We start from the raw sequence: 10,371 nt of genomic DNA on the forward strand, positions 1-10,371 counted from the left end.
GGCTCTGCTACCACTGGGCCACGCGGCCTGGGGCCACCAAAACGGCCGCCTCCCCCACCGAGTGGGCTGTCTACTTGCTGGCCGACCAGCAGGCAGGCACAAACCAGGATCCTTGCACCTACTGCCCCCCCAAACCCCACGAACCAAGCCCTGTGGGCACCCCCAACCCCCAACACTGGCCCCAGCGGCCAGTGAATCAGGGCCCCTGCCCGCTCTGTTTACATTGGAGCTGGGGAAATTCTCCAAGGTTCATATTTATCCGTGTGCTTAGCGAAGGGACTGAACTTTGGACTTCAGCCCTGCAAAGTGCAGGCCTCACGGCAGTGCAGAGGCACAGGGGAGCTGAGGCCTTCAACAGGAATGGGCAGAGGGGAGGGTGGGGTAGGCAGGGGAGGGGGAGGGCAGCCAGAATGGAAGGGGCTGGGGGGCCACGGAGGCCTTTTGGTGAACAGCTTTGGGTCCCGCCCCTGAGGACTTTGTAGGGGGCTCAGGCTGAGACAGGAGAGAGAAAAGAGCAGGTTTCCCTTGGGAAATAAAGCAGGAAGGGGTTCTAGGCAGGTGGGCCAGCTCTCCGGAAGGTCAGGGCTAGGTCACATCCATTTTGGGTGTGTGGCCCTACACCAGGCCTCCCCGTAGGAAAGACACATTGACTTAAGCCTACTGCGTGCCGGTCTGTAAAATGTGTAGGTACAGGGATTATCCCCATGTTACAGACCAGAAATCCAAAAGCTCTGAGAGGTTAAACAACTTGCCCAAAGCGACACAGCTAGCAAGGGACCAGACTTTAAGGTGGGAACAAGGTGTGGCCAGGCAGGCACTTGGCTCACGTATAAATTTTAAGGGGGCATCAAAAAACTCAGTAATCGAGAAAAACTGTATCTTTATACAATATGTTAAAAACCAAAATTGGGCGCCTGGGTGGCTCAGTTGGTTAAGCGACTGCCTTCGGCTCAGGTCATGACCGTGGAGTCCCGGGATCGAGTCCCGCATCGGGCTCCCTGCTCGGCGTGGAGCCTGCTTCTCCCTCTGACCCTTCCCCCTCTCGTGTACTCTCTCTCTCTCTCTCTCTCATTCTCACTCTCTCAAATAAATAAATTTAAAAAAAATTAATGCAAACCCCAAAAGAATTAAAAACATGTGCACACAAAAGCCCGCTCATGAATGTTCATAGCAGCATTATTCACAACAACCAAAGGGGGAGAAAACATAAATACCCATCAACGGACAAGTGGATAAGTAAACGTAGTGTAACCATGTAGTGGTATGTTGTTTGGCCGTAAAAAAGGAAATGCAGACGCTTGCTACAGCATAAGTGACTCTTGAAGGTATTGTGCAAAGTGCAAGAAGCCCAGTCACAAAAGGCTACACATGATTCCATTTATAGGAAATGTCCAGAAGAGGCAAATCCATACAGACAGAAAGTAGGTAAGTGGTTGTGGGGGGAGGGTGGGGCGTTGAGGGGGAGGGACTGCTTAATGGGTATAGGGATTTCTTTCAAGATGATGAAAACGCTCTAAAATTGACTAGGTGATGTCACACAACTCTGAAAATACTAAAAACCGCTGAATTGAGCACTTTAAAAAGGGTGAATTTTATGATACGAGAGTCAATATTTTTTTTAAGTTCAGGCAAAAATATCTGTGATAAACAAAATACTACAATTTTATTTATTTTTAAAAGATTTTATTTATTTATTTGACAGAGAGACACAGCAAGAGCAGGAACACAAGCAGGGGGAGTGGGAGAGGGAGAAGCAGGCTTCCCGTGGAGCAGGGAGCCCGATGTGGGGCTCGATCCCAGGACCCTGGGACCATGACCTGAGCCGAAGGCAGACGCTTAACGACTGGGACACCCAGGCGCCCCTATTTTGCAGACGCTAACGACTGAGCCACCCAGGCGCCCCTATTTTTTTTAAGTAAGCTCTACACCTAACACGGGGCTTGAACTCCCAACACCCTGAGATCAAGAGTCCCACGCTCCACCAACTGAGTCAGCCAGGCACCCCTAAAATACCACAATTTTATTTTATTTTTTTAACATAACTTTGGCTTTATTGAGGTATAATTGACAGATAAAATTGTAATATATTTAAAGTGTACAATGTGATAATCTGATATATGTATACAGTCCCAGTAATTTTAGGAGAAATTGACTTTTTTTTAAATTAACATATAATGTATTATTTGTTTCAGGGGTACAGGTCTGTGATTCATCAGTCTTACACAGTTCACAGTGCTCACCATAGCACATACCCTCCCCAGTGTCCGTCACCCGGCGACCCCATTCCCCACCCCCCTCCCCTCCAGCAACCCTCAGTTTGTTTCCTGAGATTGAGAGTCTCTTATGGTTTGTCTTCCTCTCTGGTTTCGTCTTGTTTCATTTTTTCCTCTCTTCCCCTGTGATCCTCTGCCTTTTTTCTCAAATTCCACATATCAGCAAGATCATATGATAATTGTCTTTCTCTGATTGACTTATTTTGCCTAGCATAATATCTTCTAGTTCCATCCACACCATTGCAAATGGCAAGATTTCGTAAAATACCACAATTTTAAATAAAGACAGGCTGCAACCCTCACTCACCTCCCCTCTAATCCCAGCCCTGGGCAAGAACTCCTCCCTCACACCTCCAACCCCCCACAACCCCTCCACGCCTCTTTCCCAGTTCCAGTCAGATCCTTGACAAAATTCCTGAAGTTTGTCCCCTGTGCTGGCCCTCAGCTCCCAGAAGACAGAGTGCTCACCATTTCCTGGAGTGAGCAAGGTGGTGGTGAGGGGCTGCCCCCCAGGGCTGCAGCATTTCCGGGAGGCCTGCATCTCAGGGCTCTGCAGAAGGGTCATGCTTGGCAGCGGAGGAGAGGAAAACATGCCCTTGGCCATAAAACCCTCCCCGAGGAGCCAGGCCAGGCCAGCACAGAGCAAGGAGAACTGCTTAACTGCGGTAACCGGGCTCTGTCAGAGCAAATTCGCTTTCCCTGTCGGTTGTCCACCCCCCTTACCTGAAGCTCCTGTCCCCCTTTCCCTGAATTATGTCTTTATTGTTCCAATCACCTTTCTTTTTTTTAGACTTATTTATTTATTTTGGGGGGTGTGCAGAGGGAAAGAATCTTAAGCAGACTCCCTGCTGAGCGCGGAGCCCTACCCAGGGTTTGATCCCACAACCTGGAGATCATAACCTGAGCCAAAACCAAGAGTCGGCAACCGACTGAGCCCCTTCCCTTCACCTTCCAACATGGTCCACAATACGTGGCTACGGAGTACTTGAAATGTGGTGTAATGCCTCCGGGTGAAATGATAATATTTTGGATGTATTGGGAGAGAGTTAACATGTTTTTAGAACACAATGTAAAATTTTCTAAATTAAAAATTAGAAAAATTAATCTGACCTGTTTCTTTTTACTTTTGTAACAGTACACCTGGAAAATTTTAAGTTACATATGTGGGTCCTTGTCTGTAATTGACTTACCTGTTGTGTTTATTTATGGTCTGTCTCCCTCTGCTACACTGTAAGCCCCCTGCCTCGGCCTTGTTCACTGCTGTATTCCCAGTGGTTAGAATATTGCCTCGTACATACATAGTAGGTGCTCAATAATTATTTGTTGAAAATGAATAGACAGCTAAATTTCACCGCAAACAGACCATGTTATACTTAGCCGTGCTCGAAGTATAAGCTTTAGTAATGTACTAAATTCTCAGAACAACTCCACCTAGCGGGTACTGCGATTCCCATCTGCAGAGGGGGGAAAACAGAGGGGTTAAATGACTGGCTCAGAGTCCCCCAGAGCCAATAGTCTGCCTCTGCAGGATGAAGCTGGCAGTTGCCCCATTGGGAAGGTGGGACCCCACCTCTCCCCCCCAGTGCTTTTCCTCCAAAGCAAGTTGCCCTGGGGAGCAGGCAGCTCACTGCTGGGGGCAGAATTCTCAAGTCCAAGCTGAAGGACAGGGAAGATGCTGGGGGCTGCCCCTTCCTGGTCTTGTTCTACCTGCTACCCATCCCCTGCAGGAGGCTGCCTGCCGCCTACAACGGTCCCGTGGTGACTTTACAGCTAGAAGAGGGAACCGGAGGGCGGGACAGGGGCGGGACCTGGATCCTTCCCCCCCCCCCCCCCCGGCCCCCGGCGTTTGAATTCTAACTGCGGAGTCCTCCCGCAGCCTGGTGGCTGAGACTGGGACTCGAGACTGAACGTGGATTTGCTGGGGGGGGGGGGGGGGGGGGTGGGCAGTGGCAGAGCCTCCGGAAAGTTTCTGCTCCCACGCACAGAGGCTGCGGTCCTGGGGCCCCTGAGTAGGGGGCTCCCTGGGATGAATAAGAAGGGACTCGTCAGGAACATGACCCTGTTCCTCCGCAAACCAAAAAGGCTGCCCTTTCCCACAATCAGGAGACAAATCTAAATTGAGAAGCTGTTTGCCTTCCAGAGAATGACACAGACCTAGTTTGAATGTCATTGTCCCCACATACCACCCCCAGCCGCACCCCGGGGCGGGGGGGCTCAGGCACGTGAGTTAACCTTTCTTGACTCATCTATAAAACAGAGGTAAGGTTGCTTAAGACAACTTTTTGTAAAAAGCATGATGCAGAGACCCCAGGCTTTCTTGGTTCAAGGCACCCAGTGTCTCCGAAATTTTTTCAGGGCACCTTCTACTCCCACCTGCACAACAAACAACATCCCCTCAGTAAAACCTAACAGCTAGTAAGTAAGGCCAAAACAACTCTTAAATATTTATGTCCTAACAACTTAGAGGCCACTTGAAAAATACACATAAATTGAAAGAAAAATATTATTTTAGTTCCTTCTTGAATAATCCTAAGTACCTACTAATGGAATGAGAGCTTGTTGGACTCTACACAACTCAACCCTTGAAATTAGACTGGGCATTACCACCCTCATTTCCTGTTCCACAATAATTTTCGTATGATAACTTGCTTTTTATTGGAACTGCCATAAGCCCAGCTTTACCGAGTTACCACATCCTCTGAAGGAATGAAGCTCCAACATTCAAACTGCAAGCTACCTTGAGCTAGCAGTTTTGCACGGTGTCCGGCAGGTGTCGCTGTGGACCTCTCAAAACTCCTGTAAAATAGTGTGCGGTACCCTGGGGCACCTGCCCACGGTCTGCAAAGACTTGCAAAGGTAGAGCTCAGGTAAGGCATAAGGCTTCCCCCTTGGCCATAGGGGGCAGCACATGAAGGGTGTCCTTTCAGCCAGTCTCAAAGCTCTATTGGAATTCAACTACCACTCCCAATCCCAACTCAGGGCCCACCTGTATTCAAACTCTGATCATTCTTCTTCCCAGCCCCAGTACTCTTCACCCTTATCAAACCGTGGCTAGCATATGCATTGTTCATCTGTTTTCTCATTTAACTCCTCAACAGCCCCATGGGGTAGGTACTTTTTTCTTTTTAAGATTTTATTTATTCATTTGAGAGAGAGAGAGCACAGCAGGGGGAGAGGTAGGGAGAGAGGGAGAAGCAGACTCCCCACTGAGCAGAGAGCCCGATGCGGGACTTGGGCTTGATCCCAGGATCCTGGGATCAAGCTAGGATTTGAACCCAAATCCCTCTGATGGCAGAATCCAAGCCCTGACCACTATTCCATGCTACCTCTTTCTTTGAGGCAGTTTGCTCTCACTAAATACTTGTTATTATTACTGTGGTGGCGGTGGTGGTTCTGGGTAATTCTGCCTATCAGCCTTGTCACTTTCTAGCTGGTTTTGCAGATCAAGAGACTAAGGTGCCAAGGAACAAAAAAACAGGGGTCAAGAGCACAGACTGTGGCCACGACTGCCTGAGTTTGAGCCTGGCTCTGCCCCTTACCAGCTGTGTGACCTTGGGCAACTTGCTTAACACCTCTGTGCCTCAGTTTCCTCTTCGCTGGAATGGGCCTGAAAATACTGTCTGCCCGGTGAGTTGTTAAGGGGATTAATGAGGTAACACACATGAAGCACTGTGCCTGGCATACTGTAAGCACCCCCCAATATTGAATGATTGTCATTACGTGGTTATTAACGTGAGTGCCCCACTCCCCTTGGCCAGGCTGAGTTCTCTTTTTTTTCAAAAGTTCTTCCCAGAAGAGTCCCTGCCACCCACCCCATTTGACTCATAAGCCCTGATTCCGGCATTCCAGGCCATCGATACCTCAAACTCCACCCTCTCCCCAACCCCGCTATCAGCCATCTCCAGAGCACACCTGGAATTCTCTCACATCTATGCTTTGGCACAAGTTCTTTTCTCTACCTGGACACCACCACCTGTTAAGTTGTCCTGAAGGTCCTCCTGGATCTCCTCCTGACCCATTCTATTGCCAACAACCACAGGAGCCTTCACGAGCTAGCCTTCCCTACCACCCTGGAGCAGGACCAGCAGCATCAGGAAGCCCCAGACTGAGGGTTAGAAATACAGATTCGTGGCTCCACACTCAAAGGGTTTGATTTTGTGGATCCCAAGTGAGGCCCAAATATGCAAGCTCTTTGCATCAAAAGGGCAAAAGAATTGAGTATTCTCTGTATATGAAGTGTTTGAGAAAGATGTGGAAGGATGTGCTCTAAGCTGTCAACATCAGTTACCTGGGGTGGGAAGGTATGTACAAACAAAAACAACAGCAGGGTTGGGGAAAGAAAGAAAAGAAACCTCAAAAAGAAAAAAAAAACATTGTAACTATGTGAGGTGATGGATGTTAGCTAAAATTATTGTGGTGATCATTTTGCTGTATATACATATACCAAATCATTATATTGTATGTCTTAAATGAATACAATATTTAATGTCAATTATAGGTCTACAAAACGGGGTGGGGATTAGATTATAGTGATAGATGCACAGCTTTGTTGCAATATCTTAAAACCATTAAACTGATACTTTAAATGGGTGAATATGGTATATGAAATATATTTCAGTAAAGCTCTTAAGAAAGAAAGAAAAAGAGGGATGCCTGGCTGGCTCAGTTGGTGAAGCATCTGTTTTTGGCTCAGGTCATGATTCCGGGGTGCTGGGATCAAGCACTCATGCTCTCTCTCTCTCAAATAAATAAAATTATTTATTTGAGAGAGAGAGAGAGAGAGCACTGGTGGGGGGGGAGAGTCAGAGGGAGAAGCAGACTCCCTGCTGAGCAAGAAGCCCAAGGCAGGGCTGGATCCCAGCACCCCGGGATCATGACCTGAGCCAAAGGCAGATGCTTCACCAACTGAGCCACCCAGGCGCCCCAATAAATAAAACCCTTAAAAAATTTTTAAAAAGAAAGAAAAGGAGTCTCTGAAAGACACTGCATGTATAATGATTTGGTGTGTGTAGGTGGGTTAGGATAAACCACAGGTGAGCTGTATGGAAAGATGGTCTCCAAAGATATATAGCAGTTATGTCTAAATAGTGGGATTTCAGGTAGTTTTTACTTTTGTACTTATTCTTTTCTATAAGATTTGAATAGTTTAATATGAATACTTAATTTTTATGTCAAAAAATTAATTTTTTTAAAGTAATCTTTACGCCCAACATGGGGCTCGAACTCATGACAGCCCAGATCAAGAGCCACATGCTCTACCGACTGAGCCAGCCGGGTGCCCTAAGATAAAGTTATTGTTATTTGAGTGGTGACTCCTCCCTGCCCCCGCCCCCAAGAGCCAGGCTCCCCAGGCTATCCTGGCATCCACAGTTCTGTTTTCCATCTCGGGAGTTCCTCTCTGGACCCCCACCTGGTGGCAAAACCCACGGTATGTCTATTCCTGGGCACACAGAGTTCATAAATGCTGATCCTACACTCTTGGAGTCTATACACACAGCACATGCCCAGGAAATACTTGTGGGATGGAGCCCAATCCACACTTTCTGAACCTGTTACGGTTTTTCTGAAGGTGTCTTGTCAGTGCAATCAGATTGTAAACTCCGCGAGAGCAGGAGAACCCTGCCTTCTTTTTAGTGCCCTTACCCCTGCCCAGTCCTGATATGGGTACCTAGTGACCCTCAAGGGTAGAACAAACACCGGTGGAAGAGAGGGACCTGCACCCGGAGTGCCTTCCTCCGCCTTGATGTCATCCTCCTCAGGGACAGCAGAGGGCGCTCTACTTCCACGCTGCAAAAAATTTCCACCTCCGCCGCCTTTTTTTTTAACCACTTTCTTTAATATACAAGAAACACATGAGACAGAAAGAGAGCCCAAAAAAAGCACTCAGTCCCCGAGCTGGGAGTTTGGGTGGGGGGGTTGAAGACAACAAGCCTTTCCAGTCTCCCAGGGAAAGATGGGGTTGAGGGGACGCAACATCACTAGCCCCCTCCCCCCCCCCCCCCCCCCCCCCCGTGAAGCCAGTGCTGGGGCCATAGTCGGCCTAGTTCTCCACCAAGTTTGGAAAGTGCTGATTTTCCTTGCCCTGGTCCTGGCCCTGCTCCCCACTCGGCCTCCAGTTTTCAGAAGTCGTCCAGTTCCCAGAATGGCGCCCCTTCCTTTAGCTCCCTAGCATTGTCACTCAGGGGAGAAGGCCGTTTACCCTGTCGTGGTGTCAGAGTTCCAGGGGAGTTGTCATCCTGTAGGATTGTGAGGGGAGAGCTCCCTAGTACCTTGCCATTTGCTTTCCGTCTATTGTGCTTAGAACCTGAAAATCGGGGAGTCTCAGGGTCTCTCAAGGGCTTGTCTGAGCCCTGGCTGGCCATGGGGGTTTCTGAGGGTTGTCTGTTTCCTCCTTGGAGAACACCTGCTTGGAGGGGAGCTCAGTCTGGCTCCAGGGTGGCATCTGGTCCTCAAGGGAAAACTGGGTGCCCAGAGGCAAGTCCAATTCAGAAGATGAAGTTGCCTCTAAGGGCAGAACAGGCTCTGGGTGCAGATTCGATTTGGGGGCTTCGGTCTCAAGTACTTCACTCAGCTGTTTCACCAGTGGGCTTGGGGGTTCTCCGCTGCTGGTCTTCATAGGTGTCTTGGGCCTGATTGGGACCCTGCAGCTGCTCCCCTGCTGGTAGGTTTGGCTGTGGAGAGCTCTCCACCCCGGGTGGGAGTGCGCAGGATGCCGGCACTAGGTGAACGGAGGTCCGCCACTCGGGCCAGAAGCTTGTGCGGCGGAGGCCGCGCCGGAGTGACTGGGGCGCTCTTGGCTGAGCCCATCTCAACCGGGAAGAATAAGGTGGGGCAGGGCCCGGCCCGGGGCGAGGAGGGGACGCCAGGCCCCGATTCGTCTTTTGGGCGCACAGCAGCTCGAGCCTCCCACCTCCGCCGCCTAAGAACTCCCGGGCGCCGGGTAAAAAGCTTTCCGATTCCAAGGCCCCGCCCTCATTGTTCCTGAATCAGACTCTGGCAGACGCGGACGGAGAGCTCCTCTTTGAACAAGACCTTAGGCGATTTTCTCAGGGTCAAGCAAGTTGCAGAAACTCCGCCTCACACAGCTCCTTGCGAGTCTCCGATGTGGCTTCTGCCCTCCGTGTGTTTAGAAGCAAAAGCCACAGCCCAGGGAGACTTCCTGGAAGACGAGGACCAGGAATCGAAGTGAACAAACAAATGCATTAGCCAGGACTTCCCGCGTCAGCCCCAGAGCTAGGCCGTGCTGCCCACAGACCAGACTTGCCACCTCTGCTGTGTACTAGCTCCGTGACTAAACAAGTCCCAAGAAGCACTTTGCGCCTCAGTTTCCTCATCAGGGCTAATGCCGTCCTCACAGGGTGGTTGTGATAATCCAGTGAGGGAAGCCGCGGTTGTGTCTGTATAGCTGTCGCCGGCATTGATGAAACGTTAGTCTTCAGCCTAATAGAATAGCAGATATTTGGAACACATACTATGCGCCCAGCCTCACGTTAAGCGCTTTACTCCATTGGCTCCTTGGACCCTCGCAATAACCCTGTGAGGTAGGTGGTGTTATTCTCCCCATTTCACAGGTGAGGAAACAGGCAAAGAGAGGTGAAGCGCCTCGCCCAAGGTCTCCCAGCGAGGGAGCGGCAGAACTGGAGTTGGAGCCCAAGGAGCCGTCGCGCTGATGGACAAATGTTAATCAGTCAGTCATAGCCTCCATCTAGGACGTCAACCATTCCAGAAAGCCATGGCGTCCGGAGTGCACCCCCCTGCAAACAGGGCCCTTGTGGGGATAGGAAAGGACGAGAGGGAAATCCAGGGGAACCGGGCGGGGGTCCTCGGGACCCAGCATTGGAGTCACGTCCATTCACACGCCTCCGCGGGCCTCGAGATTCGCAGGTAATTGACAATCTAAAACAGATCGACCGGCGAGAACCATGTGATCGTCTTTCTGGATGGACCGATACACAGGAGCCTGGGAACACGGGTTGTTTCTGGGGGAGGGAAACCCAAAGACGGGGGGACAGAGTGGGATGAGGACTTCTCCTTTGGGCTACTTCCTCCTGGCAGGATACAGCCAGCACTCTCAAATGAGATGATGTGGGCAGGCTTT

General features: G+C 50.1%; 1 pseudogene; it reads right to left on the reverse strand.

The window, feature by feature from the left end:
• Positions 1-8,313: 8,313 nt before the first annotated feature.
• Positions 8,314-9,154, reverse strand: LOC114219200 (cell division cycle-associated protein 3-like; annotated as a pseudogene).
• Between the last annotated feature and the right edge of the window lie 1,217 nt (positions 9,155-10,371).

This window comes from Eumetopias jubatus, unplaced genomic scaffold (genome assembly GCF_037043125.1).
Source record: "Eumetopias jubatus isolate StellerSeaLion01/CBP00866 unplaced genomic scaffold, mEumJub1_p1.0 scaffold_16, whole genome shotgun sequence".
In the NCBI taxonomy this organism is placed as follows: domain Eukaryota; kingdom Metazoa; phylum Chordata; class Mammalia; order Carnivora; family Otariidae; genus Eumetopias; species Eumetopias jubatus.